The sequence below is a fragment of the Capsicum annuum genome, chromosome 11 (genome assembly GCF_002878395.1).
Source record: "Capsicum annuum cultivar UCD-10X-F1 chromosome 11, UCD10Xv1.1, whole genome shotgun sequence".
Lineage (NCBI taxonomy): Eukaryota > Viridiplantae > Streptophyta > Magnoliopsida > Solanales > Solanaceae > Capsicum > Capsicum annuum.
In genome coordinates, this window is record NC_061121.1 from 106,493,155 (window position 1) to 106,501,250 (window position 8,096).

Sequence of the window (8,096 nt, forward strand, 5' to 3'; positions counted from 1 at the left end):
GATTACATAAAACTAAATGCTTGGACTCAGAAGGACTATTTTCCAATGTCGTTCATGGATCAGATACTAGACAGATTAGCAGACTGAGGATGGTATTGTTTTCTGGATGGGTACTCTAGTTACAATCAGATCACCATTGCACTGAAACACCAAGATAAGGTTACCTTTACATTTCCTTATGGGACCTTTACATTAAACGAATGTCATTCGGGCTATACAACGCCCAAGCTATATTTTAGAGATGTATGATGTCTATTTTCTCTTATATGGTGGAAGACACCATTGAAGTTTTTATGGATTATTTTTCTATTATTGGGGATTCTTTTGATGATTGTCTCAACCACTTGGCAAAAGGTCTACAAAGGTGTGAGGAGTGCAACATGATACTTAATTAGGAGAAATATCATTTCATGGTCAAAGAAGGAATTATACTTGGGCACAAGATTTCAAAGAGATACACAGAAGTTGATCAAGCAAAGATTATGGCGATTGACAAGTTTGAGAGGCATAGAGGTTGATCGAGTGAAGATTGAGGTGACTGACAAGTTACCTTATCCAATTTCTGTAAAGGAAACTCAGATTTTTCTAGGGCATGCTTATTTTTATAGGCAATTTATCAAGGACTTCTCGAAGCTTGCTAGTCCACTTTACAAGCTTCTTGATAAGGAGATAAAATTTGATTTTGATGATGCATGCAAGAAGTCTTTTGAAAGACTAAAGGAGAAGTTGGCGTCTTCTCCAATCATTGTGTCTCCTGATTGGTCTTCCCCTTTCAAAATTATATGTAATGCTAGCAGATTAGCCTTAGAGGCTATACTACGCCAAAGAAAAGAAAAGATCCTTCATCCCATCGACTATGCTAGTAAGGCACTAAATCCTGCTCAAAAGAACTATTCCATAATGGAGCAATAGTTATTGGCAATGGTTTTTTCCTATGAAAAGTTTAGATCTTATTGATTCGGACAAAGGGTGATTGTGCACAATGACCATACAGCATTGCGGTACTTAATGTCTAAGAAAGATGCAAAGTCGAGGCGTATCCATTGGGTATTGTTCTTGCAAGAATTTAATTTTGAGGTGAAAGACAAAAAAGGCCCAAAAAATCAAGTTGCGGATTACTTGTCTAGACTAGAGGAGGAAGCTATGCAGAAGGTTGCTACAAGATTGGAGATTCATGATAGTTTTCCAGATGAATAGATATTGGCAGCTTCCTAAGATTTAATTCCATGGTTTGCAGATTATGCAAATTACTTAGCAAGTGATCTAGTCCCAAAAAATCTTTCATATCAGCAAAGGAAAGGTTCATGCACAATGTAAGAAACTTTTTCTAGGATAAACCTTATATTTTTAAAATTTGTATTGATGGAATCATTAGTAGGTGCATACCTGAAATAGAGATGAAGTGCATACTTAAAGCGTGTCATTCATTACCAGTTGGGGTCATCATGGAGGGGCCCACACCGCTCATAAGATCCAGAAATGTGTTTACTATTGGTCGACCATATACAAAGATGCTCATGACTGTGTTGTCGTGTGTGATCAATGTCAATGATAAGGTACTATTTCTAGAAGACATGAATTACCTGTAACCCCTATCTTAGAATTAGAAATGTTTGATGTATGGGGCATAGATTTCATGGGACCTTTTGTGAGTTCGTGTGGTATAAAGTACACACTTGTGGCTATTGATTATGTTTCAAAGTCGGTGGAGTCAATTATGTTTTCTAACAATAAAGAAAAGAGTTTCACCGTATTTTTAAGAAAGAATATCTTTTCTCAATTTGGTATGCCATGTGCTATTATTAGTGATGGAGGGTCACATTTTGCAATCATCTATTTAAGAGTCTTCTTGGAAAATATGGTGTGAATCACAAGGTGGAAACACCTTATCATCCATAGACTAGTAGACAAGTTGAAGTTTCCAATAGAGAAATCAAGTCCATATTGGCGAAGACTGCAAATACCAATAGGATTGATTGGGAAAAAAGTTAGATGATGCAATATGGGCTTATCGTATAGCTTACAAAATCCCCATAGGTTCTTCACCCAATCAGCTTGTGTGTGGCAAGGCTTGCCATTTACCAATTGAGATTGAGAATAAGGCACTATGGGCATTGAAAAAGCTAAATTTAGAGTGGAAGAATGCAGCCAAATCTAGGTTGAATGGCATAAATGAGTTGGATGAATTCTAGCTCAAGGCATATGAAATTTCAGCACTCTACAAGGAAATGATGAAGTTGTATCATGACCGAAAGATTGAGAAAAGGGTATTTGAAAAAGGTGACCAAGTTCTACTTTATAATTCCAGGATTCATTTATTTTCTGGTAAGTTAAAATCTAGGTGGCATGGTCCATTCACTATGACAAGAGTTTATCTCTATGGTTCTTCATAACTAAAAAACAATGGTCCACACTAGTTCAACATAAATGGACATAGAGTAAAGCACTATATGGGAAATATACAAGAGGTGAAGGAACAAGCTGATATTGACCTTGATAAAGTATGAGTAATTAATCCAATTGTATCGTGCCACGATGTTAAATCAAGTGTTGCATGGGAGAAAACCATGAGCCTATTTGGTAAAGTCTGAGTATCCAACTTAGCCACGTCGTACCGCGATGTTAAATCAAGAGTTGCATGGGAGGCAACCCATGTTTTTATACTTATTTCATTTATAGGGTAATGTGTTTGTTCAATGTGCAGGACTAAAAGAATGTAGACAAAATCCAGAGAAGTTGAAAAGGTGTCATACGGACTCTTTATGAGTCGTATCTATATGGTACGACTCATGAGTAGGAGTCGTATTTATTAGGGAGAAAAATAAGAATCAGACATTAGTTTCTGGGATGAATATGACTCCCAATATAAGTCATATCCTTTGGGTACGATTCGTGATCAAGAGTCGTATCTAGTCAAGAAAACAGGTAATTCCCCTGGCTATACAAGTCAAGGAAATAACCCATAAGCCTGGTACAAGTCGCATAAACCAATTGTACCCAAGATTGCTAGGTCAGTTCTCGGGTTTATCCAGCCCAAAACCTAAATTAAAAAGGAAAAATAAACCTGATCGGGTAACCGACACTTTGAACTCGTAACCGAAGCATTTCTCACTCAAATTTTAATCTCCAAACAATAAATCTAAGTGTTTTCAACTTGATTTCACTACCATCATCTTCCAATCATTCAATTTCTATGCTTAAACTCAAATTTGGGAAGCAAAATGATTCAACGTCGAGAGTTGCTAATTTTCACTCATCAAGTAAATTCCCAATCATATTTTCTAGCTTTGTAAAGTGAAAATGAGTTGTGCTTTGAATTGTAAATATATTTTGAGTAGGAATTATGAAAATGTTGGGTAGTTGATAGTATGGTGTTGGTATATTTGTCGTAAAATTGGAATTGGGGAAGAAATAGGGTTTCGAAATGGTTTTTTGTGTTTTTATGTTAAAATGTTGAATATAGCTGCTAGTAGTAGTGGGTACTTTGGGACTTTCCATCGGAGTCAAACTTTGAAGTTGGAATACTATGTTGCAGTGGTTACGAGACTCCTTACGAATCGTACCCATTGGTATGGGAGTTGTAATGATACTCGTACCCACTAACAACATGGAAACATAACAAATTTAAACTTCTAGAATGGATACGACTCAACCGTACGAATTGTATCCATACCATATGACTCATACATACTTATCGTACCTATCTGAAAAGAATGATAAGAGAATAAAAGTTTTTGACCAGCTTATAACTGTGGTCACGAGTCATACCCAGTCGGTACAACTGGTAAGGAGGAGTCATAAGCTGGCTAGTGAACAAAGGTCATGCACTATCTAGGATACGACTCAGGCATATGATTCGTAGTCAGTGGGTACGACCAGTACCTACCACTCGTACCCAACTGAAACCGAGCACATTGAAATTTAATTTTTAATTTTTCTTTTCTTTTATTTTCTTAGTTACTAATATTAGTGTACTTATAGGAAAATACCTCCAAAGAATGCTCCGTCTTCCAAAATAGTTTCAAATAAAAGGAACAAACAGGCACTGATTGAGAGTGAGGAAACCAGTCTCTCCGAGTCTAAAACAATATCGAAGAGCAGTGAAGAAGATTATAATAGTACTACATCCAAGAAATTCACAAACAAAGGAAAGGAACCTACTAAGTCTAAGGGGAAGAAAGCAGTGCCACAAGAATCTGAACCACCACCATAAAGGGAGCCGAGAAGAAAAAATGCAACTGTCTCTCCTTTACACACACCAGTGCTAGTTAATAATAATGATGATGAAGATAATTCTAGTTCTACCGAGAAGAGTGTAGATGATGCTCAGGGTCCAGAGGCAGATATGACCCCTATAGATAGATAGGACCCCCCTAATCGCATTGATAACTGCTCTGGTGCCTATTGTTTAATGATAGGGTACCCCAGTATGTAGAAGACATTCAACACGGGACTTTTTTTCTTCCATGTGGTAAGATAAAGAGATTATTGTACTTGGAGAGGAGAATGACTACTACGGGGATGGATAAATTGCCCGAGTTTGAGGAGCACTTCAGGTAATACAGATTTAGGTGGATGATAAGAGCACCGGGTAGATATAGCGAGGTACTTGTTCGTGAGTTCTATATCACATACAAAGGAGAACTTCAGCGGCAATATCTACAGGGTATGTTGTCGAAATGAGGTGACCTTATTACCTCCCTCATAATTTGAGGTGTGCATGTTGATATTTCTCTCTGGACTATCAAGAGATTTCTATATGGGCCTAAAAATCAAGCCTGTATAACACCAGATAAATGGACTATAGAATGGACGATATTAGAAAGATCATGAATCGGATGTTGGGTACTAATGATGAAATAGCGACGTTTAGATGGAAAGCTAAGAGAAGAGCTACACATGGTGAGAAATCTACTTGGGTTGCAGGAGGTATCAATAATTCTCAGCAGATAAAGAAAGCATCCCTCAACTTTAAGGGTAAGGCATGGAGGACACTAGCATGCCACCGTCTATATCCCACAAAAGATGATGATGTGCTGTGCCCAGTTTAGGCTGCTATGATAGCAGTTTTTATAGCAGTGTGAACATTTAACGTGGGTGAGTTCTTAACCTGATAATTAAAAGATCGAGCAGTCGGGGGTGAGACGCCATTACTAGCCTACCCCTAAATAATCATACAAATATGTATAGCAGCGGGGGTATTGGAGATATCGAGAGTAGATGAGATGATTGAGGCTCAATAGAATTTTGATATTAGCTTGATTCAAGATATGGACAACCCTCTGGATCGACCTATGTAATAGGTTGTAGATGCTATGGCAGGATTATTAACGTAAGATGACTGACAGATGGCCTTGTTCCAGATGAGACTACTGAGGGAGGTGCATAGACTGAGGCTACACCCATAGATGTAACAGGTACTTCCAATACCCCACCGCCAGTCTATTATGTGCTACCTAGGCCATAGGGTATGGCTCTCAGTATGATGCTGATCTCTCAAGCTGCCTGGACTGCAGTTGTAACACTATTGGCTACTCTTACTGCGAAGGTAGTTTACATGGAGAGCAAAGTATAAAGTTGGATAGACAGAAAGTTTGAGGTACAAGATAGGCGAGTCCAAGGATGCTTAGATGCATTTGAGTCAAGGATTACTCGATAGTTAGGTATTGGGTAGGTGCCTAATATTGCTGATGTTCAAGCAGAGGTTGCAAAGATAAAGAAGATGGTCACGGAGTTGTATGAGAGGCTAGTTGTGGCTAAGACAACTGTGGAGATTGTGATTCCTATAGTTAGGATACCTAATATTTGGGCCATCCCGGCAGATGTACAGGCTGAGGATACCAAGGAATAAATAAAAAAAAAGGAAAGAGCTACTAAGAAGAATGCTAGACTCTAGAGCATTCAGGATGACGCTGATCAAGAGACATGACTCACGAAAATGGCTATGGGATCTAGTAGGTCGAGAGCTCTAGTTCCTGATACAGAGGGGGTTGTTATTGTTCCCCCGACTGCTGTTGAGTCAGTCCGATTGTTAGGATAGTAGATGAAGAGAGTGGGACCCAACTTAAGGTCCCAAGTACTAATGTTGATGCTCCGGTGCCTTGAGCACCTAGGTATAATCCTGATCCTTAATCTATATTATTTTTATAGCACTAAGGATAGTGCACCATTCTTAAGTTGAGGGTGGGGTACCAAAAAATATAGGAGCAGTTTGAAAATTTTCAGATGTAGCTAAAACTAAAAGTCTATTATGACTTATAGATTTGATGTGGGCAGCTGAGATAAGCAATAGATTAGCGCGCCTATGGCAGCGGATATTGTTGATTTTTTTATCATGATTTTGAGGGATTTTGAAAGAATCTTAAGTTGTATTGAAAGATTTTGATTCTATTTTGATTTTTACTTTGTGATGGATGAAACACTACTGATTTATGTTGATTTTTGAAATGTTGTTTTGAAAGTGATGCCCCCTCAAAAAATTTTTATTTAAAGAATTATGTGATGTGTATATTTTCATGAAACTGTTGAGTATCTGATAACGTCATTAGGATTAGGGATAGTATAGTTCGATACAAAATAATTGCATAGTTAGATAACTAGTACTTAGTAGTGTAGCCCTATGCAGGTGTGTGTGTAAAGTTTACCGAGTTCTTGATTATGTTGAAATCTAGAACTTGCATGGTTGATTTTACCTAGGTCTAGGAAGGTTAAGTAGGAAGTGATCATATGCCTTTTTTGTATGAGAGCCTATAATGCCCTAACCAAAGGAATAAATCCCCTTAATCCAAATATTTGAGCCTTTTTAGCTTAATTTTTCTTGTTACACCTATCACCTTCCTGTTTAAGTTATAATGGACCTATTTTGGCCATGGTCCTCTTATGGACACTATGCACCTCAACTCAGGCAAATTGTTTAAGTTGAGGGTGGCTATTATAGAGGTGCATAAGAGAAAATCTCGAATAAAGAAAAGTGTGTACAATAAAAATAGATGAAACATGGGCAAGTGTGATGTAAATAAAAGAAAGAAATGTACAAAGTATAGAAAAAACAAAAAAATAAGAAAAATAAGTGCTAGAAAGCAACACCTGACCTAAGTGGAATGTGCTTAGAAGAAAAAGGGAGATATAAGGATGGAAATAAAAGAAGTCAAAAGGTAGTTAATCTTGAGAAGAGTGTAGTTTCCATGAGGCTTAGTCACATTAGATATCCATATGTATCATACCATCCCCAAGCCTATGTTACAAGCCAAATAAAGTCCTATAGTAATACTAATCAGACTGTCTGACAACTTGGGAAAATAGTATAAGGGCAAGTCTATGATATTTTGTGCACACCGGTGATACTTCATTGTGAGTGAAAGAGTCGTTTGTTATATCCTTGAATAGAGTAGTCTATCCATGAAGAGTGAATGGGATCTCTTTTACTATGAGTGCACATGGGTTATATTGCTAGGTTGCTAGATTGTTTGATGAATATAAACCATGTATATTCCCAAGTATTTATTGCTAATGTAATGCCATCATTAGATTTCTTCGTGTTTCTACATGTGCTAAAATGCTATACTCAAGTTTGAGTTGAAAAGTTAAAGAATTAATAGGGAACAACAAAATTAAAATTTAATTCAAAATCACTGTCATGGGTTTGCTTGAGATCTTTTTGTTTAAGCATTTGCTCTGTGCTAGAAATTAGTAATTTGGTTTTGCTTACCTGGGGACATGCAATAGTTTAAGTTGAGGGAGTTGATGTGGCATGGAAACACGACACTTTCAATGCTTAAAACTGTGAATTTATGTGTGAACTTAGGGTGTTTTGTTGGATATGATGCACTTTGGTGTGAATTACAGGGAAAATAGGTTTTCAGCAGTACTTGAACAAAAAAATAGAAAAAGATCTAAAAAACAAACTCTAATCAGTATATGAGTAAGTCTCTAAGTTGTAACCAATCGATACAACTCGTATACTAAATAGTATAAATAACAGAACTAAAATCCAAATTGAGAAGCCCAGTATGAGAAAGATATGACTCAAGTACCCCAGTCATAAGCTGGGGTACAAGTCGTATGCGAAAGTCGTGAGTATAACAGAACCTGAGTTA